This window comes from Fukomys damarensis, unplaced genomic scaffold (genome assembly GCF_012274545.1).
Source record: "Fukomys damarensis isolate Sample0158 unplaced genomic scaffold, DMR_v1.0_HiC HiC_scaffold_33, whole genome shotgun sequence".
Taxonomy (NCBI): Eukaryota; Metazoa; Chordata; class Mammalia; order Rodentia; family Bathyergidae; genus Fukomys; species Fukomys damarensis.
Genome location: NW_022900945.1, coordinates 10,430,573 through 10,447,399, shown reverse-complemented (window position 1 = coordinate 10,447,399; position 16,827 = coordinate 10,430,573). Strand labels below are relative to the sequence as shown.

Genomic DNA, 16,827 nt, shown 5'->3' with positions numbered 1-16,827 from the left:
GAAAAAAAAAAAAAAAAAAAAAAAAAAAGCAAAAGTAACCTAGATTCCAGGGTAACCTGAGCCCTCCAGTGTCTTGGTTCTACTCACTTTTGTATTTTATACCTGATAAGATTTTATTCCTGTCTTAACTGAGCCACCATATGTTTGGATCTCTTTCTTCTAGCAATTTAGCACAATTATTTCAGGTGGTGGAAGAATGGACTGCACTGGATCGATGGTGATGTTCTTCACTGAGATAGGAAACATTCACTGTGTCTTTCAGCTTTTAGTCATTTACATACTTGGTTAAATATTCCTTAATATATTTTTATGATACTTTTCTTTTTAAATTTAGTTTTCTTAGTACTTTTTTGATATATATAATGATTTATTTTATAACAACCAGAGTAATTGCTAGAAATGTTTCAAAAGTAGATAGTGTCCTCTGTGTGGTCACATATTTGTTTCTGTTATAAGAATAAGCTTTACTAATTAAATTGTATTTAATTGTTCTATCACCTAGCTTTATAGTTATCAAAATCTTAAGGTAAAATGAAGACTGACAAGCTGAACCTTAGAATTATGTATTTCAGTGACTTTCAGCTAGTCTATCAATCTAGTTAAACAAAAAGTAAACAAAGGAAGAAAAAAATTTAATGAGGACAAGAAGAGAGAAGATGTCAAGAGAAAATAAGATTACCTTAGCTTAAATTTATTTTTTACTTCCTCTATGAGGGTCTTTAGGAATCATCACTTCAACTTTAAGAAGGGTTTAGATGCTCTACACTTAATATTCCACTTAATTTATTCAGAATAGAAGACAAACTCAATGTTCAGAATCCATTCTCTTTTTAAAATCGTAACAGCCACACACATACAAGATAACTAATTTTCTTTGGTACCTCAAAGATTACTTAAATATATTTCTATCAAAATGCTTCCTGTACTATTTATGCAGATAATAATTATTATCAAAGTATTAGAACCTAGTAGTAGTTAAAAGAAGTGGTTATTATTACAAAATATTCTTACTTTACACAATCTATATTAAAGCCACTTAGGATTTTATGATCTTTTCCTATAAGTTAAAAGAGATAAAGATCAATGAAGGACCTCAATTCCTGTAATGATCTTCATATTAAAAATATCTTATAGTCCCCTTTTTTCAACAGTTCAACCTGATCCATAGAGAATTCATTGGAACTATATTAAGGCAGCTGTTCCTGTTTAACTGATGAACCAGTACAATTATCGGGTAACAGAAGCTATTCTGGGTTTATATTCTAAGCACATACTAAATAAGGCTTACTTATTTGGGCTCACTTAGAAGGTTCTGCTGTTTAGTCCAGGACATTTTCCACAGGCTTTCCACTTGAGGTTCATTATCTAGTTAGATGATACTGCAGTCTCTTTCAAAAGATGCTAATGAAAGAGCCAATTTCATCTAAATGATTTCTGGAGGGACTCGATTTCTAAATCTTTTAGTGTTATTTCCAACATTGGAGAGTCACTGTTGAGAAATGATTATTCTTTTGCCGAAAACACACAGATTTTAGAGTTTAAAACAATCCAAAAATCAATAACTTGATGAAAATAAAATTACTTAAAAGATACATTTTCCAATTAGAGAAAATTTAGCTGTGATTTTCAAAGTTACTTGAAGTGCACTTGAATTCATTCAACCATCAATATTTTATGCCAGGTAATAGCCACTGTTTGCAGTGGTGAACAAGATGGTTTCTGCCCACATTGAACTTTCTTTCAAATGAGTAAGATCCACAAAAATTATAGAACATAGAGTAAGGTCCTTGTCATCGAGACAAATAATGTAGAATAGAGAGACAGGAAGAGAGGAAGAGGGTAGAGCTCTTTGAGGCCAAATATCAGCTTGAAGAAGTGATATGTAAGCAGAGAATGTAAGGGAGTTATGTGAGTAATATCAAAATTTCTGGACTAGCTTTCACTGATGCAGAGATCCCGAGATGGTACTAGTTTGAAATCTGCTAGAAACAATAAGAATGCTGCCGTGACGTGAGGGGAAGAGGTATGGGCAGATGTGATCAGAGAGGCAGCCAAGGTGGGACCACTTGGGCTAGGTGGGCCAGAGTAAGGACCCTGGAGTTTGTCGTGAATGTGAGAGGTTTGAGCGCAAGAGTTTGTGATCAGCTGTGTTTCTGGAAGGACACTCTGATGCACGTGGAGCGTGGTCTGGGGTGGGTGTGGAGTTGGGGCAGAGTCGGGGAAAACTCGGCTGTAATGCAGAGGAGAGAAGTTGGCAGGTAAGAGTGGGTTAGCATCAGTGTGAGTGGTGAGAAGGATTCAGTTTGGGGGAGAGGTTGAAGGTGGCGTTCCTGTTGCATGGAATGTGAGATGCAGGAGAGAGATAAATCCAAGGAGAAAACTAGGTTTTGGCCTTGAGCAACTGGATGAATGTTGGCACCATTTTCTGAGCTGTAGAAGACTGCACAGGACGAAGAATAACCAGAAGAAACAAAAGGTTTGTTTTGGGTGTGCTAAATTTGTGTTAGTTGGCTTTTAGACATCGAAGTGGAGATGTCACATACGCAGTTGGATGTCAGTACCAAGCACCTGGCAGAAGTACAAGACTCAAATAACAATTTTTGAGCCCTTAGTATGTTGATGGTGTCTCAAGCCATGCGACTAGGTAGTCTCTGTTTCTGTCTCTCTGTCTGCCTGTCTCTCTATCTCTCATACACAAAATGAAAAGAATATATCTAAGGATTAAGCTTGAGAACTCCAACATTACATAGTCAAGAATAAGAATAGTGAGATGAGAGTCTTATAAACAGTGTATATCAAGAGACAGGATGTCCTATTGCACTTGTTCAGTTACTCTCACTGTTTTTCTCCTCAGTTTTCTCTCTATCTCTTCCCTCCCCAACCCAGTCTCACTATGAGCTTATGGCTCTGCTTCATATTTCACTGAGAAAATAGACTTATTTTGAAGAGAACTTCATAATCTTCCTTCCCATCAGCCAATAGGTATCTGCATTACTCTACTTCCCATCTGTTAAAACAAGTAAACTGTCCCGCTTTATTTTTGGATGGATCCTATCACTCATATATGGGATCTGTGTCCCTCTTTCCTATCCAAGGACTCAGTTCTTGTAAACCTCTCTCTGTCTCCTTACCCCCATCACCAAATACTCTGATGTTACTGTATCAAACAAACATATTGTGCTGGCTCCCATCATAGAAGCAGAATGAATGAAGCAAAGTAATTACTTTATTTCATTTCAACTCTCTGTAGTGAAACTTTTGGTTAGGTATGTGAATATGTTTTTGCTAGGTTCTTGCCTCCTACACATGCATACTAATCTTTGTTTGACCACAGAATCCATTAGAACACCTTATGATTTTCTCCTTTAATTACTTACTGTGGGAATTATATTTATACATCTTTTTTATTATTAAACTACTTTTCCACTCTTGGTCACAGTCTTTTTTAATATTGGTTATTTAAAAAATACTTACTATGGAATTTTTGTATCTATATTTATAGTTGAGAAAGGCTGAAGATTTTTTTTTAAACTGCATTTGTGTGTTTGTGGAATCAAGATTAATAGACTAGATCTCAGAACGGCAGTGTAGGAATATTTTATATGCTTATCTTTGGAACAGTGTGGGTATTGATATGCATTCCTCAAAATTTTGGTAGAACTTTCCTGTAAAATAATGTGAATCCTTCTTTAAAATAGGATTTTTGAGTAGTCATTTAAATGCTTCAGTAGTTACAGTTTACTTTTCTTATTGAATAGTTTTCATAAGTTAAATTTTTCTATGCATATATATATATTGTTTAAGTTTGTAAATACTGGCATAAAGCTGTTTCATTATCTTTTAAAGTTTCATATATATGTAGTTTTATAACCCTTTCATGCTTATTATTCATTTGTGTTTTCTTGTTCAGTTACATAACTGAAACATATAAATAAGACCTTTAATAAATTGAGAATCATAAAACTCTATGTTCAGTCATCTGGATCTTGAGAAATTTGTAGTAGTGGTAGGAGCTCAACAAAGAAATAAAACCCTGTGAATGTTCAAGCTTCAGTCTTCTGGAAGAGGTCCTATATGTTCACAATTGCTATCAAAAATAAAAGCTTTCCTGTATTATGGCAGGAGATGATAGATGGTTAGTATACCATTTTTCACCAGTTCATGAACTCTGTTCTCATGAACCAGTGAAGGTGCCTGGAAGTCTTTCTCCACCATGGGATTTTCTAGTCCTTCTCCAGCACATGAGATGCGAGAAGAGATTTCACCCTGGGTTGGTATATCATTGGCATCCTTCAAGTGGGGAATTGCTGGAAGGTGAGAACCATCTTCGCCTATGAAGTGGCCTCCCACAGTGAGGACCCAGCAATGATGAAGTTACATCAGTGCATGCCTTGCAGTGGAGAACTTCTCCTTCCCATTCTGACTGTCCGTATTCTTTATCAGGGAAAGCTCATCTTCCCATAATCCTGCATATACGCAAACTGTTTTGCAAACTGGAAGATGTCAAAGACAAAATTTTCCATCTTCATTTTGTTCAGCTTGTCTGACTTAATCATCTCCCCCTGGAAATCCACAAGCAAAACATTTCTTTGAGCCACATTGTACTGCAGCTGAGGTTCATAAACATTGATAAGATTTCTCAAAAATGATACAGTGAAAAAATGCTTAGCAGTGTTCCCCATATTGAAAAAGCGATCCATCTGAAGTTCATTTCTGGCTGCTGCCAGGGAAATCTCACCCTATTCTACTACCTGGTACACTCCATGCACGTGGCAAAGCCACTGTTTCTGTAGGATTCGTCTTTTCTGTCACCTTTGCCCCACAGTCTACTTCTTTCTGAATGAAAAATCCAATGGATGATAGGCCTGCACTTTTACCACACAGTAGTCATGAGTGCACCAAATGCCTCTTTGTTCCACATCGTCCACTGTGTACTGAGCTACAAGAGCCGGATAAAGATCACCATTTCCAACCAGAGCCTTAGAAACTTTGTTCTTCTCTTGCAAAATAATTTTCCCATTAAAACTCACAGTAGGCAGTATTTCCTGCTGAAAAAAAGATTACATTCTCTTAAAAAAATAAGGAAACTGAAGTACTTCTGCTTTGTGAAGGACTCCTTTGTAGCTTCCATTGTTCTGCCGCTGGTCACCACTGAATGATGTATTTGTTGCCATAGTATTTTTCAGCTAAACGCCGCTATAGCTTCAGGGTGTGCTATGCCTGAACCTGGAAAAGTGTCTTTAAGGAAGGGCAAGCCAGCATCACGCATCCCCTTGAGATAGGCAGCTTTAAACTTTGGTCCTTGCTCACTAGCTAGAATTGCACTTTGTTCAAAGAAATCTGGAAAAGTTCTTTACCTTCCCAGGCGTAGAGTTGGTCTTGATTCCTAGTAGCATGGCTGGCACCTATCCAGGATGAGTTTTATTAGTGTGTCTACTTTCTCTTGATAAGAGAATTGGTTAAATCTTTCAACAGCCTTTGAAAAAGTTCAGTTCCTCAAAGTTCATGGTCTGGAGTACCACATAAAATTCTACCCACTGGGCTACTTCCCAGATCATCCGGAACTGTGCAGATCTGAACAACTGGATTTGAGGTTATTAACACTTACAGTGCCCTGGTAGCTAAGCTTTGTGAAAAGCGTGGTGTGGTTTCGGCACCCGTGAACCTCTCTCTTCCCGGCCACTCACTCATTTGTAGCTGGCTAAGCATCAGGGTGAGGTCAGTGGATGGAAAATTATTAAGGGGAAAATACACAGTGAGGGAGATTTTGGCTAAACTGACGTATAAGAGTCTTCCTGAAGGCAGGCAAGAACAATAAATTATCAAGGTTTGGGAATGATAATTTTGATCAGATATTGATTGATATGGGTTTCTCACTAAGATGACTTAATAAGATTCTTGCTAAATGTGGAATAAACAATAAGGGCTGAGCTGCAGGTCAGGGTCTAGGTGAAAGGACGTGTCAGAGGGGCCTGAGGAGGCTTTGTTAGGGAGTGGAGTCCAGTCTCTATTCTACTACAAAGCCCTATTACAGTGATTTCTTCAGTAGTCTTCCTAGCCATCTCTGGTAAGTGTCATTAAATTTATTTATTTCTAATTTAGCAGTTGTAAAGTTGTTGAGTGTAGCAGCTTCTCAGTGATTAGGTTCTGAAAATATTTCTTTAGAAAATATTTCGTACCCATTAAAAACGTGGGCAATGAATAGAGCCAAATTAAAAAGGGTCAGATTTCAGCTTTGCAATTATAAATATATCTCATAGCAGTATATTGAAAATTAATTCAGTTAATTAATACCTGTCCAGTGTGTACTAATACTCCTTGGCACATAATAATCATTCAGTAAGGAAACTGACTGCATGATAACAGTGATTGTAAAAAATGTGTGTTCTTCGGATATAGGCAGAGGAATATGTGTATGCACTCCAAACCTGCTAATTGAGTTGTTCAAATCATATATATCTTACTTGTGATTTGTGTGCTTCACCTTGCAATAAAAAGCATAAAAGTTTCCTAACATGTATCACCTAGTAATATATGCACCTGTATATCTAATGATATAACTAATACACCTTTCTTTTGGTTAATGTTAGTATATTTTTTTAAAAAAACTGAATTTTGGACACAAATTTGTGTCATTTGTATGCAATGTGATTGTGTAATTTGATAATGCTTTGTTAAAAATTCCAGCTAATCTTGTTTCTTTGACGGTACCAGGGATCGAATTTGGGTCCTTGTGCTTGCAGTGGAACCACTGAGCTAAATCACCAGCCCTCCAGCTAACATTTTAACCGGTACATTGCAGTTCAGTTATATTTATCATGATTAGTTGTGTATTTGGACTTATTTTTCCTTCTTTTTGGCTCTATTTGTTCTCCCTCTCCTCCTCCTTGCCTCTTGACTTTTATCTTAGTGTGGCTAACCTTTTAAATTCGTTTTCTCCTGCAGCTTTGGTGGTTCCCACGTCAGGGTGACAGTGTTCTCCAGCAAGCATTGGAAATGTGTGTGCAGTGTTGGTGGTGGGGGTGGTGTGCGGTGTTGCCACAGTGACTGCGCTGGGTACTGACGTGTGGAGATAGGGTTTAGGGAGCAGCTGTGATTAGGGAGGGTGGTTCTACTCAGTGAACAATGGTCCTGCACAAATCATTTGCACTTGTCTTGGAGAACTCTGCTGTACTGGTTTGAAAGTAACACACTATCTATTTCTATTCTTCTGGTCACCTTTGAAACGTTACCGTAGACATTTAATGTAAAATAATTGAGAACCCTAATCCTCCCCTTGAATAACTGGAGGATCCCATCACAGTACTTTTTCTTTTGTCATAAAGGTTATTGTCTCAAATTTTATTTTGAGCACCAAAAATGAAACACTGTCATCATTATTATTTTATACTGCTGAAACTTAGAGTATAATTTCCCAGTATTGTTGTCTATATTCTTTCTTAAATCTGACATTTTTTTCAGAAATTATTTCTTACCTTCCTGAAATTCATATAGTGTAAAACTATTACTGGTAAATTTTATCATCATTTACCCAAAAAAGTCTTTGTTTTGCCATTTTCATTGACAGATGGTTTTCCTGAAAACAGTTTTATTACCTGCTTCCAGGAGATGACATTCTCCAGGGAGTCTCCTCCATGTTTGCTCTTTCTGATGCCTCCCCTAATGTAGGAGTGTCTCAGGGCTCAATGTTGGTATCTACCCAGTTTCATGACTTTCCATTCTGCCCATGGACTGCTAACTCCTAGTCTGATGTCCCCAGTCCAGTCCAATGAACTCTGAACACCAGGGTCTGTTCTGGCATTTCCGCCTGACCAATATCCATTTCAGACTTCATGTGTTCAAGCTGAGCTCCTCATCTTCCCTTCAAGTCTGCTCTTTTCTGAAGAGCCTTCTTCTTCATAGTGATAGTCGATTGCATATTTCCAGCGATCCATCCAGAAGCTCTCTCTTTTATGAACCACTTCACAGACCCACCAAATTCCCTGGCTCTACTTCAGATATGACTACTTCTGACCATTGGCACCGTTACTGCCATGCACACAGCACCATGCTCACCATAAAAACTGCATTTTGTAGTTGCTTTCATCTGGTTCCCAGGCTGCTCCTATTTCCCTCTTATGAACTCTTCCCCTTGAAGTCATTCTTTACAATTGGAAATCAGACTGTGAGCTGTGTGATAGCTTTGTTTCACTTAGAGTAACAGCCCTGGGAAGTCCCAGGAAAGAACATGTTCCTTCCTCCCCGCTCTCCTTTTCTCACCCTCCTGTTGCTTTCCCTATCATTCCCACTCCTTTAACCACCCTGGCGTCCTTGCCATTTTCAACCTTGCCCTAGAGCTCCCATATGGCCTTCAACTTGCTGTCTTTCCCTCTTATGCTTTCTTTTTAGCCATCTGTCCATTTAGATTCCTCTCTAACTTCCTTTAGGAATATTACTTATTCAGTGAGACCTTCTCCAACTACCACAATATTAAAACTTGCAAGCTCTTCCTTTTATGGGTACTACCATCTCCTTTACTGCTTTTTCTCCACAGCATCAGGTATATTTGATTAAATTATTTTCTGTCCCTGTCACTACAGGGTAAATTCTATAAAGATGATGATTTTTTTTTGTTCCGGACACATGGTGTCTTCTAAGTAAATGAAAAAGCACACAATTCTATGTAAATCATATTTTTTTCAGTGTTTTCTTATGTTTCCCTCTTCGCTTGGATTCCATTTTTCTGTTTAGAAGCTTGCTGCCAAAATTTGGCTAATAGCACTTTTCTTTCTGACTCACTTAAGATTGTCTTCTTATTAGTACTTCTTCAGTTTTTACTGCATGTATCTTGGGGTAGGTATTTATCCTTTTTAAATTCTCCTGCTTGGCAGGGCTTGTGTCTCCAGTGTCTGTGAATTCATTTTAAAATCAACTTTAGGATATTTCCTGCCAATATTAATTTTCCTACACTCACTTGTTCTCTCCTTTTGGACGTTAAATAGAGGACTGTTAGATCTTTTCATTCCATACTTCATTTATTTGAATCTCTTTCGTATTACATATTTTAGTTTTCTGTACTGTATTATGAATAATCCATTCATACCTGTCTTCCAGCCACTGATTCTATCTTCACTTGTTATGTAACAGTTACCCTTCCAGTAAGTTTTTAATATCAACAATAATGTTTTTCATTTATCACAGTTTTTTTGGGTTATTTTTCAAATTCACTGGTCTTAGGCCATTTTGTGCTGCTATAATAGAATATCAACGACCAGGTATTATTTCCTTAGTTTTTTTTGTAGACAGGCTTTTTTCCTGTTTTTAGCTATTAACTTGAATACACAGACTTTGAAGAGCTCTGAATCTATTGTTTATTGTTTTGGATCTTGCACATGGTGTGCTTGGTGATTTTTTTAAAAGTGTAAATTTATATATTTTTTGTCTTTAATCTGTGGGAGTGCTGTGAGACTGTATTGGAGATGTTTTTCCATAAAAAACATTGGCATTTGCTTTTGCTCAGAGCCTGGGGTCCTATGTATGTGAGAGCTCATTAGTCTCACTGAAGTATTTGGATTAATTTGAGGGTCTGAGGTTCAGCTCCCTGGCCTTGCAACTGGCCCAAGGCTTAGTCTCAGTAAATAGTGAGGATATCAGTGTTTGTTTGCTTTCCACATTGTCTGTTGCCTCTTCTCATTTCCAACTACACAGTGCTGCCTGCTTAGGTTCCACTCTTGTCTTTTTCTTTCTTGGTAGCTATGGTAGAGATACTTGGATGTTTTCTTTCGTACTTTCAAACCCAGTAGCTCTTTTATGCAGTATGTTTATTCGTGATCTACTTGGTTTGTAGCAGAAGGGCTCTTTCAGAAAATCTAGTCTACCCCACCGAGGATGCCAGTACTCTGTCTTCAGGCCAATCCAGTCAGGCTTTCTTCTTTGCCATTCATTTCAGGAAGATGCACACGTCAAGCCATCAGTAACTTCTAGATTGCTGAATCCAGTGATCATTATAGTCTTCTTTTAGCATGATTTCTCTCCTCCTTGCAAATAACAACTTTAACAAAACCTGTGAAATAGCTGGGATTTGAATTGCTTGATTTTCTGACATCTGTTTTAAAAAAATATTAGAGTGAATAAGAAGTTGGCTAAGGAGGTCTTCGATGGTGGCCCACTCTGAGAACTAATTTTGGTCAGAAATTACTACTGCCACATGGAGTTCAAGAATCTCAAAGAGTAAATGTAATACTAGCAATAAGGTGAAAGACATGTGCGTCCTTGGAAACCCACCATACTCATGCACACTGTATTTCTCCTCCTAGCTAACACAGTCTCTCGACAGAGACATCAGTCTTTTGACAGTCTCTACCTCACAAGCGAAAGGGTGGCAGACTGCTTCCTCACTGTTTCTGGTACATTCTCAGAAGCTTGCGAACATTAGAGGTGGTGCTCGTGATTCTGGATTTTTGTGCTTTATCACTGTTCTCCTTCCGGGCCCGGCTGCACTTTGGACCCCGTTACTTCATCAGTAACGAGTGAGGCTGCCCTTGCTGAAATTCTGCAGTTGCCCCCAAGACAAGCTCTTTCTGTAAATAATATTAAAGACTAAGTACAGATAAGGGAACTTGGGATGAAGTTGTTTGCTTTGTAAACCCTTCAAGCCAGAATTGTGGCGGATATTGAGGTTAGATTGTGACACTGGCTCATTATAAAAAATGCGTGAAACTTCATGTATTTAACCCCTGTACTACTTCCAAATTTGTCTAAAATGGCTGCATTGCTTTTCCATTCATAAATAAATTGGAAGGAAGATCAACTGTTAAATTTGACTCTTTTTTTAAGTGGGTCATCTCAGTTCCAAGTAATGGTCTTGTGTGTGTCCCGGAAAGTTCTGATGGACAAGTATTTTAGTTGAGTTAGTCTTTCTCACAGATCCAGCTCTATTTTATAATACGGAGTCAAAAGAAGCAATGATCCTTTTTCTTACAAACCAATATCAAGTTAAAATGTTCACTATTAAAAAAACCCCAAACTTCTAGAGTATGCTGCATCTGTGTGAATTATTTGAGCTGGGTAGGATAAAAAGTAGGATGATTAAGGTCCTTTTGTGAGGAATAAAACATTCAGTAATCACTAATAGAAAAAGAATTTTAGGGCCGGGGATTTAGCTCAGTGGTTCCATTGCCTGCCTTGCAAGTGCAAAGGCCTGATTTTGATTTCAGAAAAAAGAAAAATAATTTTACAATAGTGATGTGTATAGAAGTTAAAGCCTAAAATAGCTTGTGTGTAAGTCAGAAGGAAGTCTTATTTGTTCATGTTAATTTTTGATATTAACTACTACTTCCTTGAAAAAAAAATTGTGAAATTTTAACATGGTAAAGGTGGTTAAATTTACATATTAAAAAACAATGTACTATTTTATAATGATAAGTATTTTATAGTCAGAACATAGCATAAAATTATTAAAACTCAGTATTATGTTCAAATATAATTTTATAAATTTTAGTGTCTCCATTAATATTTTTGAACTCCTTTAAAGTTATGTTGTAGGGTAAAAAACAGTGTAGGAAACCTTTTTCCTTCTTGTAAAAGACAAATGGTAGGTAACATAAAGCATGCTCTAGTATATGCGGTTTTAAATGGCAACTCTTATTTGTCATCATAATTTCTCATTCTTAATCTTCTTGAATTTAAAAGGTGAAATTCTTTGACTTTCAGCCCAGATCAGGTCATTCTGTGACCATGTGTGTGTAATGATCGTGGTCGTGGGACAGGTGGAAAGAAAATTCAAAATTTTATGTTGTAAAGATCTCTTAGAAAGAATGTTGACTTATATTGTTAATTATTTTATTAGGTGAGCAGTACAGAATCCTATTATTCCAATCTTGGGTTGAGACATGAGTTCTCATAAACCAGTGAAAGGAAATTATAAGTTTACTCCAGAGTGGGTAAATGAGCCACCTTTACTCAACATAGAGAAATGAAGTAAGTCTCTTTTTCTCTGCTGCTGCGGTTCCCCCATCCAGATGGAGAATGTGAAGGGCCACCGCTGTAGAATGTCTTGAAAATGCAGATAAATCATCTCTAGCTATAGGCTGTCTCCCTTAGGCATGAGCCCTCTGCAGGTGGGAATGTAGGTATTCTGGTTACCGAAGTAAACTGTGTGTGTGTGTGTGTGTGTGTGTGTGTGTGTGTGTGTGTGTGTGTAGGCAGAAGTGAGGCTGTTCCACACAGCAGTCTCTGTGCTATCCTTTGAGTGTATTAGAAGCCGGAATCAAGGAACCATAGTGGTGGCTTTGACAACCTTAGAAAAGTAGGCGTCTTTTCTTTCCAAGGAAGCTGATGTGAAAGACTGATATTTCAAAGATAGGATTTATTGACAAGATCGTTTATTTTCATGATAAAACTACACATATGTAATTTATTTTGCATATGTATTTCAGTTAGTATGCATTAAATATTTCAGCCAATTAACAAATATATTTCAGTTAACTAAAACTCCAATTCCGTGTCCTGACAGTGCTTTATGGGATTGGAGGGCTAGCATGGGTGAGCAGAATAAATTTGAGTGTTTTGGACCAAACATTGACAGTGACAGAGTGGGTAGTAGTAAAACTATTGGACTTTTGTAAAATGAAATGAAAGAAGAGAGTTACTGAGTCACTTCAGTAATTCTTCTATTGAATGATTTCTAGTAAAAGGCACTGTTTTGAGTATAAACTTTAAGGAGCTGGCTTCCAGCTATTGGAGGAAATACATGAGTCCACACCGAACTGTAATGCAGGGTATAGTATATGGGTATTTTTTACATATAAGCACAAGATGCTGGGGTACAGAGAATGGAAAACAGTTACTCCTTACAGGAAGAGTTATTGAAAATAAATTTTATTGAACAGCAATTTTGATTTGACTTTAAAAGTTGAGTAGGATTTCAATAGGTAGAGATAGAAAGTAGGTATTGTAAATAACAGATATAGGCAATACAGAATGTATTCTAGAAATAAGTAGAAAAATAGCATATGTGGCTGGAGTGTCAGGGAGATGGGTGATCAGGCAACGCAGTAGATTAGGATCAGGTCTCAGAAAACTCCGAATATCATACAAGGAGTTTTTTCTTTATGCTATATAGCAAGAGCTGAGGGAGATTTTTGTAGCAATGAATTTATAGACTCAGATTTGTGTTTTAGGAAGATAACTACTGGCAGTGGGAGTTAATTTCTGCAAATAAGTACTGTGAGCGCTTGTGCAGGGGCTGCACAATGACTAAGATATTTCTGCTGTCAGAGAATTGAGTTCTGTTACTAAGACAAAATGAATGAGGCAGAAAGGTCAGTTGATAGGCTTTGATAGCAGTTTCACTGAGAGATAATAAAAATTAACTAGGGCAATTGCAGGGAAAATTTAAAAGCATTGGGTAGAGTCAAGAGACACGCCAGAAAAGTATCAACAGGACTAGAAGCTGAGTGAGTGGAGACTTTGGCAAGGAAGATGGTAGTTTCTAACCATGCAGTTGAGAAGGTGCTGTTGCTGTTTAAGGGATGGTAGAGAAATGAGGCTGAATTCTGTTTTGGAGCTCGAGGTATCAACATGATTGTGTTAAGATCCCCCACTGGAATAGTATAAGGTAAAAGAAAGGGACAGTACTAGAAACATATACCATTATGAATTGCGAGAGAAACTGTTATGTAAGAGGAGACTTAAGATAGTATAAGAAAACTTAAGAAAGAATATTAATAATGAGAGCTGGTTAGCAATGTCAAATGCTGTATGGAGGTCAACCAGAATGAAGGGTAAGGATAACTCATGGATTTTTTAAATTAGAAAATTACCGGCTACCTCTGGGGACCAGCTTTGATGGAGGAGTGGGCTGAGCAGTTTCATTAGACTGCAGTGGAATCAGAACATGTGGATGGGGCAATAGGGAAATAGATTTTTCACCCATTTAATCCATAAATATTTATTGAGCATTTGCCTTCTCATTTGAGAAGTAAGGGGAGAGAGATGGAATAGTTATATAAAGGGGAAATCAGGGTCAAAGAAAGATTATTTTTTGATGGGAAGGGATAAGCCTCTAGCAGAAGGAAAAGAATGGGACAGAGGAAGAGCCTGGGATGAGAAATGAAAATGCAGCAGTAGAGTCATGTTTCTGACGTGTCAGAGGGATGACGTCCTAAGAAGAGGTGGGGAGGGTTGACCTTGGCCTGGAAGTATTGATGTGGGGGGAGAACAGGTGGGGTTGGTCTGAGGCCACATGTCCTGACTCTCAGTTTTAATTCACAGTAACTACTTTATGCCTTTTATTGTGGGTGAAATGGAAGAGTAGTATTCTTCTTTGGAGTAGATCCTCACATTTTTTTCAAGTAAAGGAGCCCTCTCTAGACACCATTTGAAAGACATTTTGGGACTACAGTGTTAAGATCCTACTTAGTCATTGAAGACAGTATCATAAAATGAAGCTGAGCGTAACTTTCAGTCATACCACACATTAAAAATGCCTCTCAAGCAATGCTTCCTGGATCGTCATGGCCATTCTTTGGAAACAACTCCTTTTGGAGTCAGTTGGTGTTGATCATGTGAAGTAATGGCAATGTCAGCCTCTGAATAAGGACTGACATAATAACTAAAAATTTAAACATTTTTAAGTGTGTTAGGAACGGTGGGTTCACTCTTGAACCTGTGGAGCACCTGTTAGCCTTGCAGAGGAGCCTAAGCCAGAGGAGCTTCTGTTTGTTTAGTTTGTGCTGAGGAAGTGACTCTTCCTCAGTGAGTACTAGAAAGTATTTTCGGGGCCCAGTTGAGACAGTCTCAATATAGGGTAGAAGAAGCCAGATTTATTGTGAATAATGGTCTCACTTTGGTTTAATTTGTAGCAAAACTGCTTTAACTGTGAAGGTGTTGTTTAGTAAAGATTCATTTTTAGGAGTTTCATAAAGCAGCATTTCATGGAGGGTTTAGAGCAATTGAGTTCACAGAGATCAGAGTTGACAAGAAAACTTAACCTTGATTTAATGAAAATTGCTCACAGAAATGAAGGAGGAGGGGTGGAGAGGGCATCTTATTTTCATTATTGACGTGGACTGGCTTGACATTCACATATCCTAAGTGGGAACTGTCTGCACACAGGGAGGAGTAAAATGAAGATACTATAAAAATTCTATGTTGTGAAACAATTCCCCTTGCACACAGAGGGATGAAATCTGAAACAGACATTCCTTTATATTAGGAAATAAACAAGCTGCAGTTTTGAACATTTACTTGAATTGCGTGTTTTCATCTAAGGGATTGATCTGTTCCTCCCCTTCTCTTCAGATGGTGGTTTTTATTCCTTAGTTTTTGCCACGTCGTCAAAAATCTTGTACATTTCTCATTGGACATGAATTAATAATGCTTTACCTGCAACACAAAGAACTATTAAAGTGATAAAAGGACAATGAGTGTTTTTTAGCTCTCCCATAAAAAACAAAAACCCGCTCCTCCTCCACTCTGCTAGACTATTAAATGCTGAAATATCCACAAGCTTTCCGCAAAGAGGGTCACATTGAGGGTCTACTAAATAAATAAGCTAATTAAACCTTGACTTTCTAGAACAATTCTGAAAAGTTCTAATTAATTTTTAAACAATATCGAAATAATAGTTTGGGACCTCACATTCTTTTACAATATTGTAACCAAATCAATACCACAACACATTATGCCACAGTAAGCTACTGATTTTCTAATGGCTAGAAACACAGTTCATTGGTCTACATAGAATCATGATAGCCTGAAGGGGAAAATTTCACTGAGATTTTATAGAAGTGACCAGAATTTCTAATAGTTTTATTGACTCTTGTTAGTATTTGCTTTATTTCTGTCTTGATAGTATGTTGAGGCATGGAAAATATTTAACAGCAGTAATTTTTTAGCTGGTGTTTACCAACGGTGGAAGGATTGACTGTTTTTGACTGGAGGAAATTTTCAAGTCATTGAAAAAGGTTGGGATCTTTCCCATGGAATTCTCCCCTTGTGTTCTAATCTCTCTTCATCTAACCATACAGTGAAGACAAATAGCCACTCTTTAATCACTGATAAATATTATAGAATCTCTTTGTGATAAATGCATTAAGAATTTCGGGTATGTGAATGGAAATGTGAGCTCGAAGTTACAGGAAAGGTGGAGGAGAATAATTGGGAGGAAGCTGAATCTGACTGGAGACTAAAGATTTGAACTCCATGCAATGGATCTTTCTGAGACATGCAGTTACCCTTGAGTTGTCCCTGCTTCAACTGCAGGAGTTTCTCACCACCTATGTGAGATTTCCTGATGTGCTTCTTTCAAAGGGAAATCCAAGGAGCTCCATTCAACCTATTAAGTCAGATTCTCTACAAGTTCTACAAGTTTGCATTTTTAACAAGTTCAAGATTTCATAACAAAATTTAAGAACCTGACCCACTAAATAAAGTCTAGGTTTTGTAGGGACAGCAGAGACAGACTTTTCTGAAGAGTCCTCTCTCACAAATCCCAGACACTCGTAGTGTCCAGTGGGGAAACCCATGCCTTTCTCTCCAATATCATGTTTGAGCTTCAGCAAAATTCTTTGCCCGTGATTGCCTTAGTCTCTTTGTGCTGCTACATTAAAATACCACAGGATGAGTAATTTATGAAGAATAATATGTTTTTCTCATATTTCCGGAGCCTGAGAGTTCACAGCCAAGGTGCCATCAGGTTTGGTATCAGATGAGAATGCAATATCTGCTGCTGTGATGATTGATTTTGATTGTAAACTTACTGATTGGCTCAAGAGACACCTAGGGGATCGGTAAAGCTCACATCTGGGTGTGCCTGGGTGGATTGAGGGCATAGACCTTGGGACT

At 37.6% G+C, this 16,827-nt stretch overlaps 1 protein-coding gene and 1 pseudogene across 16 annotated transcripts in view; one reads left to right on the top strand and one right to left on the bottom strand.

The window, feature by feature from the left end:
- Window positions 1-16,827, top strand: part of Slc44a5 (solute carrier family 44 member 5) — a 405,160-nt gene that overhangs the window by 186,804 nt on the left and 201,529 nt on the right. The gene's annotated exons all lie outside the window — the stretch shown is intronic.
- LOC104848967 lies at window positions 4,114-5,558 on the bottom strand (annotated as a pseudogene).